At 33.9% G+C, this 20870-nt stretch overlaps 1 protein-coding gene across 7 annotated transcripts in view; it reads right to left on the bottom strand.

Moving 5' to 3' along the window:
- The window catches only part of Ask1 (apoptotic signal-regulating kinase 1), a 155014-nt gene that overhangs the window by 126916 nt on the left and 7228 nt on the right, over positions 1-20870 (bottom strand). Inside the window, exon 1 of one of the 7 annotated variants that reach the window (XM_069842137.1) lies at positions 392-494. The exons of 5 other annotated variants lie outside the window; for them this stretch is intronic. The gene's annotated coding sequence lies outside the window, so the exon portion shown is untranslated. Of the gene's footprint in view, positions 1-391; positions 495-20870 lie in introns of those variants that run through there. One more of the 7 variants, XM_069842142.1, reaches the window with a different exon arrangement.

The following is a 20870-nucleotide window of genomic DNA, read 5'->3' as shown; positions in this document are numbered from 1 at the left end:
TATCATAGATGTCGAGGCAGAATTGTGTAGCTATATTATAAATATAAAAAAAGAACAGGAATTCTTGCTTAGTTCAGTAGTAATGTATGACATAAATGCTGAAGCTCACACCAGAGAAACCACTAGCAATAAAAACTTATTTAACTTCAGCTTTGCTATAATTCATATATGGTCTGTCACTACTGTAACAGGAAATGAATAGAGAGAGAAGTCAAGGCCAGATAAGTTACTTTATGTTTTTGATATGAATACAATGATGTTCAAGGCTACAGAAGATTTAAAGCTTTGTAATAAGTACACAACATAGCATTCAGCGAGAAATGACATGACAATGTGAAAACGTTATTTATAATTCTTATAATTCGCTGTTTTCAATAGCTGTCTACTTTACCATTCACACAAAATACCACTTTCAATCACTTGCAACTCTTCCAGACACAGTTTCTCCTTCCATCTTAAATCACCACAGATCAAAGTACTGTTGCTGCTATCTAGCATCCGCTTTCGAACATACTTCCATCCCGCTTCTATGGACCGCTTTAATTTCAGAGTTCTTTAAAAGATGGCAGTAGTATAGATTTAAACATGCAGTTCAACTAAGCTAAGTATGGTGTCCTTGTACTGACAGAAGTGACAATAATAAAAAAAAAAAGTCGCGAAGAATTAGTATCCAATCTATAGCACGCTACTAGATTAGCAGCGTCAAACCATCTTGGTTCGATTCTCATCTTAACAGTGGATAACAAATAAAAAAAATTCTTCAGGCAGATGCTGGAATAATAGGTACCGGTATTGTATCAATTACAAGGACACAATCCGCTTCATACCCAGTCCTATAGCCTATATCCTCTAATAAAATACTCCTTAAGTTAACAACAATCTTAGCCACTGGTGTAGCTCGGGCGTTAACGCCTTTGTCTACTCATCCACGGCTGCGGTCGAAAGTGGGTTGCAATCTCTCATTACTTCATTAAATTCTTTCCTAAATTCTCCTCAAATGTAAAACGAATGTCAGGTAATCCCATGGCGAATCCTCTGATTCGTCTCACTATCAGCATTATTCCATCTACCCTAGATAATTTCGTAATTTATACCGCGTCGTTATATAATGTTAAAAAAATTGTCATTTTCCGCTACAGATCAGCATTATTCCATCTACCCTAGATAATTTCGTAATTTATACCGCGTCGTTATATAATGTTAAAAAAATTGTCATTTTCCGCTACAGATCAGTAAGTAGCACACTACAGTAAATGGCCGAAGATATTGCCCTCTGTCGGAAGGCAAGAGAGGTAGTTGTGGAAACCGCGCGGAATGCGTGGAAACGCCAAGAAAGGTAAGCTATCGGTACGATTAATTTGATGCCAGAGATGAATTCAGAGAGTAACCAGTAGGAAAAATTGCCACCAAAATTTCTAATACATCTTATTTCAATTTTAAGCTTTTCTTTTGGCAAGTAGAAAATAAAAAACTTAACTCAAAATTCAACAAAATCTTATTTTTTAGTTGAATATACAGTAGCTCACTAGCTCAGTCTACACAACGGTAAATCTCTTCCATAGATAAGGACCTTTCTAATTTAAAAATTCGTTCAACAAACTATATATGTCTAACATTTTATTTATTTATCTATTTATTTATTTTTTGATGTGAAACGTCAATACTCTATCTACAAGAAGAGGAAACTGTAACGTTCTGACATGAAAGGTTTTGACGTGAATACTTTCGGTCCGCGGAATGGATGGCAGTATGAAAACGACATGCGATACTTTTCGACATGCCGTGGCAAACGCTTATATCTCAGAAATTATACAAGCTAGAGCTATACCTGTTTTTTCAAAAGATGGAACTTGACAGTTAAACGGTCGTACTTGGAACTACAGCGTTACGTTGCCAATTTGGGCGTCCACGCTATCAGCTGATGCGAGATACCAGGTGACGTTACATGACTGACGTTAAAACATTCATTCATAAAAATTATTGACGCGAAGTTTTAAAAGAATACAAAAATCGACAGAGAATGAAACACGAGACGTATTAATGGCTGACACTGTGTGCACAACGAATGGCGTCAAAAGAGAGCTACAGAACACTCACCACGTGGGAACTGTAAATTTGGCAACTCAACTGTTGTTACCATAGCAACAGGCTTCCCACGCTATGTGATATTCAGTTATTTTTCCGATCACAGCGCTAATGTCATGTCCCATATTCAGAAAAAAAAACGGTATAAGTGACATATAACATCGTACAGAACAGTGGTTTTCAACCTTTGAGAGATCGCGGCCCAGTAAATTATTTTGTGCGAGATCGTACGTATTTGCATGGTTTACGCACAAAACCAATCCGCGGAAAGTCTAAAATTCCACATTCAGTATTCCCAACCTAACACACATAACAATTTCCCTCTTCTTACCGCTTAAGTGACATATTGGTTTTACTGCTTTAGGCTTTTAACATATTATTTTTAGAGACGTTCAATATAGTAATAATTATAAATTGGAAACTTACCACTGCAATTTCACCTAAATTGCACCGTTAATTATTGTTTTTAAATATTTGCAAAAATTAAGTAAACTCTACAACTCCACTAAAGTTACTGCATTCATGATGCAAGTAACATTAAGGAAACCGTGAAAAAATGAACACGATTCCAGACTCATCATAGACTGGGGGAAAAAAAGACAGACGTATATCACGGCCTGCTGGAGTATAGTAAACACAGAAAACATTTTAAAGCAACAATGTTGAAGATAGATATTTCTGTTTTGCAAATTTGCCGTCATTGAACAGAAACCAAGATGGAGATTTCATTGCAACTAATTAGAAATTCCTCTTTCAGGTATGTAATAAACGATCTTCGCATAAAATAATGTGCGATACACGAGCGGTATGTTTTCTTTCAATTCTCGGAAATTAAAAAAGCTCAACTACTTTTCGTTTTTTCAAACTTTTCCTCGAACATGAAAACTTCAACATACCGCTCTTGTAACGCATATTACTATTTCCATAAGACGAGGGCCCGGTCCCAACAGATTTACTCGTAAATACCTTTCCAATTATTTTTTTAAGTTCATACATTTAACTAACACAAATATTAATAGCATGGCGTAATCTTAAGACTTAAGCAGTATTGGTACACTATGAAAAGAGCGTAATATGTTAACAAATAATTTAATTAATTATCAATTGCTTGATTAATGACATTTTGCAGCGTGTTGTAGTTTCCTGAAGCCAAAATCGTTAATTAATTTATGCTAAGTTTCATTGAAAGATTATTCCTTTCTGACCACCAGAATTTACAAAATTTATAACATTGATCATTGTATTATTAAATTAATTGTACTGATATTAGTTTGAGAAAGAAATGGTAGTGAGAAGATTGATTAGTCTATGCTCTGTACCTCACCACAGAAGTCAGCTGGGCAGGGGAAGGAGCAGAAGGGCGTCACATTTTCTGTGAAACATTTATCAGTTATCAGTAGGCTCCGTATTTCAGCTACCTATAAACTGGAATGAGGTTACCTGATTCGAAGTATATGTGACGTCACAGCGCAGGTACAGGTACTTTCGTATATAAAATAGTTACACATCATCTGCCCTCTTCCTCAATAACAAAATCTTTGTGGCTGATTGAAGGTTCGTTGCAGAGGGAAAATACTTTAGGTAAGATGCTCAAGCGTGTAATATTGCAGGACATAGTTGAGGATATTTGAACTAATATTTTCACTGTCAATATAGACAACATTACATATTCATTCATTCATTTAGTGTTCTACCCAAGGACAGGTCTTTCACTGCAAACCCAACATTCTCCAATCTTTCCTATTTTATGCCTTCCTCTTTGACTCCTCACATGATTCATATATCTTAATGTCGTCTATCATCTGCTATTTTTTGCCCCGAACTCTTCTTCCGTTCACCATTCCTTCCAGTGCATCCTTCAGTAGGCAGTTTCTTCTCAGCAGTGACCCAACTATTACATATCAATTATGTAAAATAAATGTAAAAGTGACAAAAACAGTGCACTGAAAGACATTGCAATTTGCCGTCTGCAATACCAAAAGGCACAGAAAGTGTATTGAACCAGTACCATTATGATCTGAAAATTATGAAGATTTTAACTCGACGGTTAGCATGGATTTGTGTAGTCTACCATAATCTTCAGTGCTAACATCCCAATTAATTAATTACATAATCTACATTTTAGGGAATTTCTAAAAAAAGTACATAGAAAATTAGTGAGTTTTCAGTGATGAGCGACGTGCAATATCCTAATGAAACACACACACAAAAAAAAATCGGACAATATGAATATCTCGTACTTCATCATGCACCAATAACGTCATGTGCTATTGAAAGAATTTCTAGTTATATAAAATAATTTCAAGTGACATCCGCATGTGTTCAAGTTCCATAACTTACGAATGCACGTTATTATTCACTGCAAAGATCACGCCGAAAATGAACATCACGGCTCAAGCATGTGTTTACTAGTATAGCTTCAGAATGTCGGGAGTTGACTATACTCCACGAACACGCAGCGACGACCTGTTTGTTTATATCCTTAACCGTTGCATTACCTGTGTTCAGCGTACTTTATACCCAATGGGTCTTTAAGGGTATATGTACGTGAACGAACGACACAAATATTATTGAAAAATGCAGGCTTTAATTTCTAAAATTTTATAAGAAAATGAACTCACAATTGAACAAAAATTACAAGGTACCAGAACAAGACTTATTAGAACTTAAATATCTAATAAATGTATTAGAAAAAAGATTACTAATAAAATTTTTCAAACCAGTTTTATCAAAGTACGAAAAAAAAAAAAGAACAAAACAAAAAAATTCTGCAATTACATCATTTGGTAACCGTAACATTGTTATAGTTCTCTGACATTTTTAATATTTTTCCTGCATGTAATAAACACTCTGAACAGTAGACTACTCTCAGACATGTAGAGTTGTTTATTTTAATACAATTAATTTTTTATTTGTACTATATGAAATATATTAAAATTTACATAATGTTTTGTGACCTAATTTTTCTATTTTCAAAGAAATGGGCATTATTGTAGTCTACCTTTTGCATAAATGCATGATAAATCAGTGTACAAAATTTCAGAATCCTATATATAATGGTTGTGGAGTTATGAAATAATGTGTGTGAAAATTTTCATATTTTGTAAAATTTAACTTAAAGTAAAAAGTGAATTCTAAAAAATATTACTAGTAACTTTTTTATACTTTTATCAGATATTTAAGTTCTAATAAGTCTTGTTGTGGCACCTTGTAATTTTTGTCCAATTGTGAGTTAATATCCTTATAAAAATTTTAGAAATTTAGAGCCTGCATTTTCTGATAATATTCGTGGTCGCTCAAGTACATATACCCTTAACTTCAGTCTTTAGGTAGCTGAAATACGGAGCCTATTAATAAGTGTCCTGATTTAGAAAACTATAAGTTAGTGACTATAAAAGACACATCGAACATCTGAAATTGTTTAGTGATTCGATTTCGAGTATTGTGACTTGTATCTGATGATGATATGTGCGAATATTCCGTTTCATAAACTTGAGAATCCCCATTTTGAACACTTCATTGAAAAGTGTACGTCTAGGAAATTGCCAACTTCAACAACCACGCGTATGCAATACTTACTCTCGTGTTGAGAAATAACTTCAAATTCTATATGATCAGCTGTTATAACAATAAAAGAGTTAAATTAACACTGAAGAGTGTTCTTGAAAAAAAAAAAAATCCTGCATATTTGAAACTATGTGAAGTGAAATATGAATTAAATAATGAACATGTGCAAGATAATACAGAACAACATAATCATGCTATTTAAAAATGTCGCACCAATAACTTCGTGCAATTTCGAAAGGACATTTCCTTATTTGAGTGACAATAAAAACCGGTTTATATTTGACAATTTACGAATGTACACAGTTGTATATTGCAACAAAATTAATGACACTTAAAGTACATAATTGATTTTTATTTAAAATGTATCACCATTTTCTACAAAGAAAATAATGAGGAACGATAAGTCACTTTCCTAAATATACGTTTACATTATTAGATTTAGTTACCTGATTATACCGAGCAATATTTTGATTCAAGCATAGCATTTCTCGGTACAAGTCCCTGTACTACCCTGAGTTTATGTAAACAACACAACTTGTATAAGACGCGACGTAGTTAACTTCATAGTTTAGGTGTCCGAACTTCAATCCCTAATTATAAGACACTGTGTTACAATAACTCGTGGACATTTTAACCTCATGTCACAAGAGTTTCATTGTGCATTCGTCAAGTATTAGACTGGAAAAGACCCAGAAATGGGTTTGAATTAAGTTCCTAGACGGTCATGAAGATCCTTTTCGTATAGATGTGAATGTTTCTCTGGTTGCTTCATCATAGACAGATTGTATCAATGGCATTCGAAAAGAAGATACGGGCACTTGAGAAAGTTCTTGATGTCGTAGGATGAGGCAATAAACTAGTCTACCTACATCTAAGGATTACGAATTCAGTATTTATATTTCCAACTCTAAACACACTCTATATTGAGATGTTGTGAGTGTGCTAATTTTAAATTTGAACTTCTCTCGTATGACGTTTAACACACGTCAGACAAATATATATAGTAGTTTGTGGGGGAATGAATGATGTGCAAGGAGGGAGTGATGGATATTTTTATCTCTCTACTCTCTTTCATTACAGTCATGAAGAAGTTTATGTGAATGACTGCAATAATTCAAGATTAAATTTTTACTTTGTGACAGATAAGACATTTTATTTAGTAATACTTTATTTTCTTTATTTGAGGAAAATAAAATAATAATAATAATAATAATAATAATAATAATAACAATAATAATAATAATTCTTAAATATGAGTCTCATAAAATGGGAAATACTTTATCATATTATATACGTTTTATAAGTTTCGTAGCAATTTAGTTATTTTATTATGTTGTGAGTGATATTGGCATTTATGGATTATTTTCTTAAATCGCTATTCAGAATACATACACAAATGAAATCATTTACGATCAATAAGCATTCAAATAAGAATATGAACTAGACATTTTCCATTAGCCCATAGGTAAGAATTAATTTATAAATGTTACGGTTTGAGTAAATGTAATTATGTTTGTATAAATTTACATATATATATATATATATATATATATATATATATATGTATGAAGGATTCAGAGTCATAGTGGGCCAAGCATCATTTATTAAAAACGGAGAAAGCAAAGGTTAAAGTTAAGTAAATACCATACTTTAATGAAGATTGACATATCATTTAGTTTTAATGTGTATACTTTATATTACTTGCTATATGTTTCCATTGAATTATGGTAATAACTTCATTTTAACCCCTGTTTTCTACGGTTTTAGTAAATGGCGCTTGGCCCACTATGATTCTGAACCCTTCATATATAATTCCCTCTTTTAAAATACTTACTTACTTACATACTTACTTACTTACTTACTTACTTACTTACTTACTTACTTACTTACTTACTGGCTTTTAAGGAACCCGGAGGTTCATTGCCGTCCTCACATAAGCCCGCCATTGGTCCCTATCCTGAGCAAGATTAATCCATTCCCTACCATCATATCCCACCTCCCCCAAATCCATTTTAATATTATCTTCCCATCTCGGCCTCCCAACTAACACTCTATATGCATTTCTGGATTCGTCCATACGTGCTACATGCCCAGCCCATCTCAAACGTCTGGATTTAATGTTCCTAATTATGTCAGGTGAAGGATTTTTATTGTTAGGTTTCGTAACAAGCTGTTTTTTACGGTGATGGGTTGTTAGCCCTTCGCCCAACCCCCATGCTGGAGGACCACCCCTTATCGGCTGTCCACGACTGCTTATTCAATATATTCGCAGCTATCCTCCATATCTGGAGGCCGTCTCCTCTATCCACAACCTGAGGACGCGCCATGCCGTGGTGATAGGGACCCACAATACATGGCCCTCTTTTAAAATATTTCATTAAAATGGCAGGAGATTTAAGGAAATTCCAACGATTATGTGAAACATTCATAGGCCTATTCGATTGAAAATAATAATATAATATATTAATCGGTTTTCTTAGAAACCCTATAAATAAAATGTTAACAAAAATTGAGTTTATTGCTAATTCCTGTTCTATAGGGATAATCACAGCATACCATTTTGTAGAAAAATATCACAAGTCAAACGGTATTTCTGTTGTGACATGTGCGCTTGAAAATTAGGTTTCGTGGAGAAGACCCAATCAGGGCTGACACAGACTGAACAAAACTATAGCCTAAGCTGTTGTATTTGGTAAATTAATTATTTTGTGTCTGAATTTTGGATTTGTTAGAATAGTGTTGTCTTGTGTGTAATGTGTTATTGTATTTGATTATTTCATGCAGAATTGGATTATTTATGTCCTTAGTGACATTTCATATAGGTTAGAGAAAAATTTGTTCAAGTGAAGCAAAAATTATGAAGTCAGCTTTTAAATACTGGTTTTGAGAATCAAATTCGTATTATCTTTTAACCAAATTTTCAATTATTTCATTAAATAAAGATATTGTTTTGTTAAATCTTCACCGGATTTTGAGAAACCCCATAGTTCAAACATTTTCAAACATGAATATTTAAAAAAAAAATATTCTCTTGCATAGAGAAATATTCGTTATGTTTTTTATCAACTTTTCCCACTTCAAATATTTCAATTCTTAACTCATGCATTTCTTTTAAACAGTTTTTTTTTTGTGTTTTCCCAAAACTTTGTATTCCGTGAATTAAGGGGTTTCTCAAAAAACCGATTCATATGTACTTTTTTTTAGCACTGTAGTCTATTTTATCTGTGTTTCATGCACATACACATAACCCAATATTTTCAATACTGACGTGTGAAATAATGACGACAATGAAAGAAGGGTAAATAGGAGGAGAAACAATTAAAAGGAACGCGATCGCGCGTCCTTGCGAGAGAAGTTGGGGCTGAGAGGTGTCTATGTGAGCTCCAAGTCTGAAGGTCATTTGTCTCAGTCCAATTTTCATCGCTCAGTTTGAAGGAACATGAGAGAATTATGAAGGAAAAAAGCTGAAAATGGACGCAATCTAATAGCTGGTAGGTGAGGGGAAGAAATGTCACACTATTGAACAGCAGTAGGACAGAGTTTCCGAAGAAGTTAACAGCACAGAAAGAGTGAGTGGTGAGATGGGGGCGTCGTTGTCCTCGCTAGACAAGGGATCAGCGCTCTTGCACTGGGTGAGTGATGCTTCAGCTCGCTCTCCCTGAAGTACTCAAGGCGACATGCTGGAACTGGTGCAGATACATACAAAGAATGTCAGATGAAAGAATACCTAACTTTCCATTATACAATCAACCAAAGGCATAAAGAAATAATGGCCGTCCATTAAAAATTGGAAAGATTTTATCTCTTGACGTGAAAACAGGTCTAACAGTAAGGCCCAATTTCATGAAGCAGAAGAGGAAGAAATCCAATAGGTGCTGAGCATCGAATAAATATATCCGTTGGTTACTCGAATCTCGGAGGGGTACCCACGAGTCGGTGTCAAAGCATTGTATGTCAGAATATTTATATTCTCCATTAACAAGAAAAGCTCACCAAGTGAAAATGAATTTTCACAACGATTTTCCCCCCATATTTTCCATTTGAAATAATAAATGTCCCTATAAATTCCTACGTCCAGAGAAGGCCTAGCCTTCGAGATATCATCATCATCATCATCATCATCATCATCATCATCATCATCATCATCATCTTCCTAACAAGTATTAGGCCAAGTGGCCTGTTATGGTCTCAAACTAGAATTTTCAGCCCATCTCTTCTTTGGACGGCCTAGAGATCTTTTGCCATATGGATGGTAATGAAGCAGAAATAATCGGTTGACACTCATATGTCTCATATCTCAATTTTCATCGTGAAAAAGAAAATGTTTAAGCCCCGAAATGTTTATGCATTGTCATCAACATTAGAAAAGCTTATGCAAATTCACCTCTTCAAATGGTTTCAAGAAGTATACTTTTCATTTATCAGTGATCATAGCATTCTTTTGGTAAACTTCTGGACCAGTTACCGAGGTACATAGGCTATAAAAAGAATAACTCCAGAAGGTAAAACCACAGTCTTCTTATACTGTGGTAAAACGGTGGAAGTGTTAACGATTCCAAAGCACACAACTGCGATTGTTCAGCCTCATGACGTTTGTTGCTTTAGGCCTTGAAAGAATTTAATTTGGAAGTTCTCTGGTGGTGTTTTGTCCATAACGCATAATCGTCTTTCATCTCTTAGTTATATAAATACTCGTATGTTTAAGGGTTTAGGTACAGCTTAGAGCAGTAAAATTTTTGGAAATATTCAACATTTTTTTCCTCCATTACTGTATCTTGTACAAAAATGAAAAATTGCTATGTGTAAAACACTGTCCTTCTACTACATGAAAAAAATATTTTAACGATTAAAAAAAATATATATATATTTTTTTTTAAATTCAAAACGGTGGCAGTTCACTGTGCAGTGATGAAGCGTTTCCCTCATAACTCATAACCTTGTTAACTTTTTCATGTTCTCTCTCTTTTATTTTATTACTGAAATGCATATTTACAAAATCATGTTCTTTCAACTACATTCCTTAATAAATATATATTTTTTTATTTTGTGCTAGAAGAAAATACTGATATTTGACCATTTTTTAAAAATGAATTTATTTTTTATCAAACAATCTAACGAAGTTAGAGAAGTGATCTTGCATCATATTATAGATATGACATGCATAAATACACACAAAAATTTTATCACAGAATGTTGGATAGTTTTTTAGTTATGTGGGAAACGCTTCATCACTACACAGTGAAATGAATTTTGAAAAAAAAAAAATGTAAATAATTTTTTTAATCGTAAAAATATTTTTTCATATAGCAGAAGGACAGTGTTTTACACGAACCAATTTTCATTATTTTACAAGATACAGTAATGAAGGGAAAAAAAATGTTGAAAATTTCCAAAATATTACTGCTGTAAGCTGTACCCAACCCCTTAAATATGGCTGGCATAAAGTCGGGTATCTTGACAACAAACTTGGTAAATTCGTCACTGCTGTAGAATTCTGTTTTCACGTTGATGTACTACTCTAAAGCCGACTGTGAGAAACTTATTTTTATGAAATTTTCGTGGTGCAAAGTTCCACTCTGTTTTGAAAATTTTTACAACGATTTCCACTACTATGATCAGTACAGTGAGTAATTTCATGTATGCTTACATGTCCTTACCATTTCTTCATAGACCATTCTATAGTCAATTTCATGAATATTATGTATCTGGTATGTCATTTTCATAACTTATATTATTTAAGGAGATTTTTATAGTTTTATTTTATTTTATTGGGTTATTTTATGACGCTGCATCAACATCTCAGGTTATTTAGCGTCTGAATGAAATGAAGGTGATAATGCCGGTGAAATGAGTCCGGGGTCCAGCACCGAAAGTTGCCCAGCATTTTCTCGTATTAGGTTGAGGGAAAACTCCGGAAAAAACCTCAACCAGGTAAGTTGCCCTGACCGGGATTCGAACTCGGGCCACTTGGTTTCACGGCCAGACACGCTGACCGTTACTCCACAGGTGTGGACTTTTTTTTTAGTACTATATACAGCTTGATGGGATTTATTGACTGATATGTCTAGCACATAGCACTGTTTGCGTTAACTGTTATAGCTCTGGACTGAAGAATTTGAAAAAAAAAATCATATCTCGAAAACCAGGCTTTCTCCGGATGTAGAAATTTATGGGACGGGTTCTTCTTTCAAATGGAACGTATGGAATAAAAATCGTTGTGAAAATCTGTTATCACTTGGTGAGTCTTCGTTGTAAGTTACAATAAAATCTCGAATAATTTCGAGGGAAAAATTGTTCCGGGGCCGGGTATCGAACCCGGGACCTTTGGTTGAACGTACCAATGCTCTACCAACTGAGCTACCCGGGAACTCTACCCGACACCGATCCAATTTTTCTCTATATCCACAGACCTCAAAGTGGGCTGACAACCGTCAAGCAACCAACGTTGAGTGCACACTAACTCTGTGTGACTTAAATTGTGGTTTTCTGTTAACGAACAGTGACGTATATTATGCAAATCAAGCTTTCAGGTATAACTCCCTGTGAAGTTGATTTGAATAATTTCGAGGGAAAAATTGTTCCGGGGCCGGGTATCCCGGGTAGCTCAGTTGGTAGAGCGTTGATACGTTTAACCAAAGGTCCCGGGTTCGATACCCGGCCCCGGAACAATTTTTCCCTCGAAATTATTCAAATCAACTTCACAGGGAGTTATACCTGAAAGCTTGATTTGAATAAAATCTCGGTTTCGACAAATTTGTGGCTCAGCATCAGCGTGCATTGTACCCTTCACTTATTTTCACTGCATAGGTTAACAAGTACTCCCGCAAATAAATGCTGTAAACATGTCGTTATAGCATCTTGGCTCCGTTAATGAGAAGCCATCTGAAGTACAAATGTACCCATGGAAGTATATCGCGCCTGTACAGTAGGCTACATACGTGTGATTACCTTGAACACAATAGGCCTAGACGTCTAGACTAGCATGCAGTAAATGAGTAATCAAAGCTAGCTCTGTTATCTTGACGTCATCAGCTGTTGCAAAAGACTACTTGCATTCTTTGTTCTGAATGTCGCATAGTGCTAATAATAAAGGAAATTCCTTCTCAAATGTTGCAAGTTTCAATGTTAGTAGTAGTAGTTATTTAGTAGTAGTATTTATTTATTTAACCTGGTAGAGATAAGGCCGTCAGTCCTTCTCTGCTCCTCTATCAGGAGATTTCAACTATAATATGAACAATAAAATTACAATTAGTATTAAATTTACAATTACAATTAAAAATAAAATTACAATTAATATTAAATTTACAATTATACTATTGGAAATGATGACGAAATGAAGTAGATGCCTAATATGGGGAAACGGGAGAACCCCGAGAAAACCCCCAACTGCGACCTTGCCTACTGCAAGTGTCATAGGTTGATGTAAACTCTAATCGTTTGTCCAAATTTCATTCCGTATGTTAACTTAGATATCTTCAAGCTTAAATTTTTGCTTCAAGATGTTTTCGGTTATAGCTGTAATTATACACATAAGAAGTTTCTCCAGCAGAGATATTTTATACATAAGCTTTACAATGTATCATTCTTCACTCAATAATACAGAATATTAAAATATACAGAGGCACCTCGGTTCCCAAGTTGGCGTTGAATAAGTGTAGGCCTACATAATGTATTTGTATGTGTAACGTTTCAAGTTTATTAAGTATTAAAGTGAAATACATTACATAGTGTACATTTATGATCATATAAGCTACCATACGCAACTCCTTATTTATAACCAGAGCTAGGAACTTGGTACCGAAACTGTTAAGTTGTGTGAGCTTGGACTATATTTCTACCGAATGAAAAGTTTAATAGCGCAGCTCTCAATGTCAGTAAACCAGAACGACAAACATGTAGTACAGCCGGATGGTAACCAAACATGTACTCCAATCGCCCACAGCCTTAGAACAAGAAAATAATAAACGAATAACATAAAAAACAATAATTTGTAATTATAAACTTCGTAACTCCCAGTCTATACTAATAATAAATCTGTAAGCGAAATTTGTGTGGTAATTTTCGCTTTTCCAAAAATAATTGGTGTTAACATGCGTAATTAATCATCCTGAAACCGAAAATCGCTTTTTTGACATTTTTGTTTGTATGTCTGTCTGTCTGTCTGTGTGTCTGGATGTTTGTTACCTTTTCACGCGATAATGGCTGAACGGATTTCGATGAAGATTGGAACATAAATTAAGTTTGTTGTAACTTAGATTTTAGGCTATATGGCATTAAAAATACTTTATTTAAAAGGGGGGTTATAAGGGGGCCTGAATTAAATAAACCGAAATATCTCGCTTATTATTGATTTTTTTTAAATGTTACGTAACAAAAGTTTCTTTAAAAATGATTTCCGATAAGTTTTATCCCAGGCAAAATTTTGATAGGACCGATATTTAAGTCTGTCTGTCTGGATGTTTGTTACCTTTTCACGCGACAATGGTTGAACGGATTTCGATGAAAATTGGAATATAAATTAAGTTCGTTGTAACTTAGATTTTAGGCTATACAGCATTCAAAATACTTTATTTAAAAGGGGGGTTATAAGAGGACCTGAATTAAATAAACCGAAATATCACGCTTATTATTGATTTTTGTGAAAAATATCACATAGCAAACGTTTCTTTAAAAATGATTTCCAATAAGTTTTATTCCAGGAAAAATTTTGATAGGACTGATATTTAAGGATATACAAGAGTTTTAAAATAACAATACAATACATTTCCACCGCCGCCTCAGATTATAATGTCGTTGTTCCGTAACTTCTATGTTCAAAATGTTAAATTTTTTAGTAGGAAGAAAAACAAATTCATTCATTCTGTGGAGGTAGTGCATAGGAGATCGTGAATTCTTACATTTTCGAAAGAAAGAAATATAATTAAGTTATATATAGTAGATTGTATTATTTGCTGCATCACTATTTAAGTTATTTAATAGAGCAAAAATCTGAAAATCGATATGTGACATAGGAGTTATTGCAGGAACGACGACGATGGCTGCAATGAAATCAAAACAAATGACTGCGTCTATTTAAGGCAGCCTTGACGTTTACCAATATTAATATACAGAGAATATTTTGAGTGTTTGTATGAAGTAATCTCAGAAGCTAATTAACCTTCACTATTTGAAATTTGTAGTTTCTCTAGATGGATGTAATGCTACAAATGAGGACTGAGGTAAGATGAAAAGAAACCTGTACGTACAGAAAACTTGATATTCTGTCGAAATATTGTTTAACTTGATTATTGCAACTTTATTTGGTCCACATAAAATACTCTAATTTTATACACTCATTTTACCATAGAAATCACTGGAGCTGAGTTATTTTAAAAGGCGTCATGAAATGGCGTTCCTGCGCTCATAATTTACCCATATTCGTTTCCTGTGTTTCTTAAAATAATATTTATGTAGGGTACCTCATTTTTTTTATTTGCATAAACAATGATATACAACCGAGCGAGTTGGCTCAGACGGTAGCATTTGAGACACGCATTCGGGGGTCCCGGCCGACCAATCTGACTAAGGTTTTTCATGATTTCCTTTAGTCATAAAGGCAAATGACGGATTGGAAAGATACATGCCATTATTCATTACCGCCTCAATTACCAATACCAAAAACATTAATCAAAGTCTATAATCAATTACATGAACACAAGCCATCTACAACACACAATAGAAATAGGAACTCAACAAGAGTAAAAACGGCCTGCTGATATACCCACACATTCTAAACACGTGATATGACCACAGATGTTAAGGCGTGAATAAAAAAACTTAACAAAAAAAAAAAAAGATGCACAGTAAGGTTAACATAAAAATGATCTTCGTACACAATCAACTCTATTAATTTGGAGTGATTTATTAAAGGATGCATTCAAGACTAATTTAGAAAAATGTTAAACGAATTATATTTGCACCAAATGAGTGGTCTCTGGACCAAAATGATAGCATTTTAATTATTTAAATACAATTTAAATTAAGTAGCATATTAAACGATTTATTCTTTTATCAAACACGAATGTTCCCTGGACGCAATGTTCTACTTTAATTATGTAATTACTTTATATTCATTTCTAATAAGTGCAGCGGAGCGCACGGGTACAGCTAGTCTAAAATAATTTATCCATACATATAAAAATAACATACAAAATATAGAATTATGACTCTAGTCTCATTATAATAAATAACAAATATTTTCATTTTATCAAAAGAAGTACTCCTTTTATGTTCAGAAAAAATAAAAACAATATTTGTACTCTGGAAATGTTCATTCTACGACACAAGACGTTAAGTTACTGGAGCAAATCTGAAATATGATACAGTATGTCTTACCATCATCAGGCCTTCAGGTGAACAACTACTTTTTGAATCTAATAGTGTATCTTGTATGTGGCACATAATATTAAACTTATCATCGTTTTCAAGAAAATTTTTCATTTCTATTGTAATGACAGCTAGGAAGTTCGTATCGTAATTCCTATGTTGAACTTTGACTGTAAAGCAACCGAATGCATAGCAGCACGAGATGTCAACATTTAACAAAGAATAATCCGGAAAAAATAAACGTGTTAAGCACTCCTGTTTGCATAATTATTTAATAACAGATGAGTTTACTTTTTTTGGAATCATGCATAATATTAATATTACATAAATAATACACTAATAACAGAATAGCTCACTTGGTTCAGAACAAAATATTAATATACATTAACAATATTCTTCGAACTATTCACAACAGCTGCACAGAATGATAGTAGACCTAAGCGTTTGTGAACTGCGTATCGTCTGTAGCGAGCGGAAACAGGGCTAGGCGCGGGTAACATCTATACTTCTCGCTGTACTCAACTGATATCTACTGTTTTGGTACGAACTTCCTATCTATGGTGATAACTGCGAAATATATATTTATTCAGTATTACAATGCACTCTCGTAAGAAAGTGAAGAGTTTTACACATTTTAATCCATAAAACATTATTTCGTTATGAAGTGTCCATTTGGTCTAATCTAAGGTAACAAGGCATAGGCTATATATGAGCTATTCCATCTCAAATCGACCGAAAATGGAGACCTTACAATTTCTAAATACAATGAAACTTTTTTTGTACGTAGAGAACTGTGATACAATGCTTTGTGCAAAGTTTGAAGCATCAGAACTTCATAGTGTTTAAATTTAAAATATTTAAATTTATCTTATTTTCATAAAATTAGCAATTTTAAACTGTTGTAGCTCCGAAACCCTTTTACCCAATGATCAAAATCATGGTTTATTTTGATGGTGAGAAATTAAAGTTTATATTGACATATAAACAGATTTTCTTACTTTTTATGGAAATGGAGAAATTTAGATTTTTCCTCATTAAGACGCCTTTGCTTAGAAAAAAATATTTTAAAAATATAGCTATAGTTAGATTCCACATTGAAAGCACAAATAAAAACATATTTTTTACTGATGGTATGTTGATAAGAAAGTATTGAAAATATCAAATAAAGAAAATAAATAGTAAGCGCGTGAACTAACCAGCTGACTGTGAGACGGGAGCTAGCCCGAGACAAGCAAGGCCAGGAGACAAACATTTGATGTTTCGTCTAGTAGCGCATAGCTGGGCTAGCTATATCACAAGTTTTCATAAACACAGGAGTAAAATGACGCCCATCGCCCGCTTATCTTCAGCTCTCGGCCAGTGCATGCGATACTGCGTCGTTCAAGTCCAGGCGTGTGACAATAATCTATTTAATACCCTCGAAACTTATTGTCATACCACTAAGCAAACAATGCCGAATCCCTCTTAATAATGCAAGGTTTTTTCTCAATATTTTTTTACATTTTTACAAATAAGCAAAAAGCCTAAAAGTAAGTAAAATCAGATTATCGTCTCTCTGTGTAAAATAAAAATAAGGATTACTTCTTAACATAACCTACCAAATGTCAGCTTCAAAATGAGCTCCCGTTCAATGTTCTGCAGTAAATGGTTCCAGAGTTCTGAGCGCTGAAAGAGGCTAGTTTTTATAAAATACGCTAAATTTGTCGCTCAATAATACGAAAACCGTTTGACTTTCAATAGTATATTTTTGAAAATGCACTCTCATCAGCACCTTGTATAAATAGGGAAAAAATTAGAGTATAAAAAAATGCGAGGTTTTTTACTGATCGATTTCTTATGGAATAGCCCATATGCGAGTTAGAGAAATGTTTGACACATTTTAATACGGAAAGAATTTCAAATAAGAAAAGAACAAAGTCACGTTCCAGCGACTGCATTCTACATTTGAATTGCAAATCAATTTGTATGTGTGTGGGTAGCATTACTGGGAATGAATTATAGGGTTGTTCGGAAAACATAGCATGGTTTCAAGATTGTGAGTCTCACAAACATAGCAAGACGCTGAAATAAACTGTGTTTATCTAAGGAACACTTCAAGATGTACACTACCTAAAATGTTCCAGTGTGTACCAATTTTTAGCGCAACATATATATTCCAGTTCTTTTCTCGCTTCGCAGTTTTAACAACTGGCCGTGCTCACACTCGTACATTTTCCACCCACGTACCACATGCATAAGACAGTATCTGTGAGGCCAACCTATGGGGCTTCTTTACCCAATCCACCTCCTACAAGAGAAGGACTGACTCAAGAAGAATGTCACAAAATCAGCTTTATTAATTCAAACTTGATGTCACTTGCAGGAACATCTTGGGGCATAAACCGTTGTTGTAGAGCAGTGATGTCAAAGCGGTCGCATTTTTCTGACCTTGACGTCGTGCGCGGGCATCAAGGTATGGAAGGAGGAAAGATTATGTACAGTATATGAATAAACAGCCTATTGGATTAAAAAAAAACAGTGGTGTGCAAACTTCAAACGGAAAGTGAAATTTTATGTCATTTTTATATGGCGTATTTATTTTCGATATTATCTATATTATCTGTAAAACAATAGTACTAGCACCAATTTCTTAATATTGCAGTTGTGTTTTAAATGTTAATAACATAATAAAGAGTTAAGAAGAAATATTCACATAAATTCCATAGTAGAACAACTATACTGTACTAAGTGAATGAAACACATCATTCATAAAGAAAGTGATATCCCAAAGAAAGAGATTGAGTATGACATGATAAATTGGAATTGATATGGTGGTATCTTTAGCCTTATAAGTAATCAATAAACTAATCAAAACAATATTATAGTACAAAGAAAAGTTACCTAGTTATATGTTTTAAGTGTAACTAATATTCCATAACAAAACTCTTATCGCATTATGCTTTTAAGGTGATACTGGTGCGCAAATTCCAATCATCAGAATATTAAATTATTTTCTCGAAATCTACTGGAGCTATAGAGCTGACGTTTTTACAACACATGGGCACATATTTTTTGTTTATGATGTCACAATAGTTGCTTTGTCAATTCATTTCCTTACAAACATCTTCCATGGAAATATTTTCAAAATTTTCAATACATTATCTTCAGTAATACGTATTTAAGATATAGGCTATTAGATTTACGAAAACACTGTTTCAGTACCTGCAAGGCTACTAAATAAACATATCTGAAAAATTTCACTTTTCTGTAAAAAAAAAGCTATAAAATATTCCTTTTGAATAAAAGAGCATACTTGTGAAAGATGAGCATTAAAATTAAAACTTACATTCTTATAATGCACTTATACTTCTCAGACAAATCTAAAAATTAACATGGATACTGTTTTAATAAGTTTTCTTCCCTTTATCCATTGAATCAGTGCTGGCCATCCCTGTATATAGCTCGACCAAGCGGCATATACCACCTCTTTCGTCTGTCTCTTTCCTTTTTGCTGTAAAGCGCTCAGGTTCTCTTAAGCTCTAAAGCGCGCTCTTGCGCCTATGGGCATCTTTTGACATGACTGTTGTAGAGAATGGATATCAAACTGTACTCCATCTGTCAAAGTTTCCATGAGAAAAATTATACAGGCCTAAAGTTCTACGTAAGACGACTTTCACATCCACCTTACGAACAATTTATTATAGAAAAAAAAAAGACAGCCGTTACTTACAAAAGGTTAGCTGTTTGCAGTTCGAATAACTCCTTCTCACTCCACAGAGCAATATTAGGGTCTATTATACTGGTAGAGCACACTGAGATTTTAAAGCTTCCTTTTCTTAAACTTACAATCACTTTGGTGTAATTGTATTAAAATGATAGAATGGAATGAAATGTAATTTACGGAAGGGGGGTTCTATGGCCTAGCACTGCGACCTGTTACGACCTATTGCGCTAATCCCCAAGCTAGGCGCATTCCCAAATCCACACCCATTTTTTCAATGAAAAATCCCAGACCTGACCGGGACTCGAACCCTGGCCGCTTGCGTGACAGGCCGGAGATCTGACCACTCAACCGCCGCAGGGGTATTAAAATGATGGAAGACTTGTGAATTTGCAAAGAGAAAGTACATATTTTGTTAGTAACTCCGCACAGTTCATTTGACGCAAGGTTATGTAAAATAGCAGTTTACATTAAAAAAAGAAAAACAAACAAAATGGATTTAATAAAAGTGATGACTTGATGACAGTTATTATTTTACATTATTTTCATATACCATGTTATTATTAAACTAATTAAATCTCATGTGTATTTTTTACTGCATATACTTAAATTTTCAGCGCATATTTCAATAGTTCTTACTGCATAGTTTATGCATATCGTCGTTGTTCCTGCAATAACTCCAATGTGCAAAATATAAAATTTTTCAGTAGGAAGAAAAAACACATTTATTCATCCTATGGCAGCCGTACATAGGGGACTGTGAATTCTTACATTTTCGAAACAAAGAAATATAATTACATATAGGAGATTTTATTATTTTCTGTATCACTATTTAAGCTATTTAATAGAGCAAACACCTTAAAATCGATAAAATAAATATGTCACATAGGAGTTATTGCAGGAACGACGACGATATGTTCTATTTTTTTAGTGCATAAATTTTCTCGGTCTAATGCTCACAAAACTGACTTATAGAATGCTATTTAGAATTTTCCGTAAAAGCTATACAATGTGCAGTAGTACAAAACTAGTAGTCAAAGATTCCCCCACCCCACCCAGTGACGTGTTCGCTACCAAATTTTTATATTTTCTTTTTATACCGGCCACAGGCCCTTTTCCTAAAGTTTTATTTCCTTTCTCTTATTCTGCTTTC

Source organism: Periplaneta americana, chromosome 12 (genome assembly GCF_040183065.1).
Source record: "Periplaneta americana isolate PAMFEO1 chromosome 12, P.americana_PAMFEO1_priV1, whole genome shotgun sequence".
Taxonomy (NCBI): Eukaryota; Metazoa; Arthropoda; class Insecta; order Blattodea; family Blattidae; genus Periplaneta; species Periplaneta americana.
This window is presented reverse-complemented; position numbering and strand designations above follow the sequence as displayed.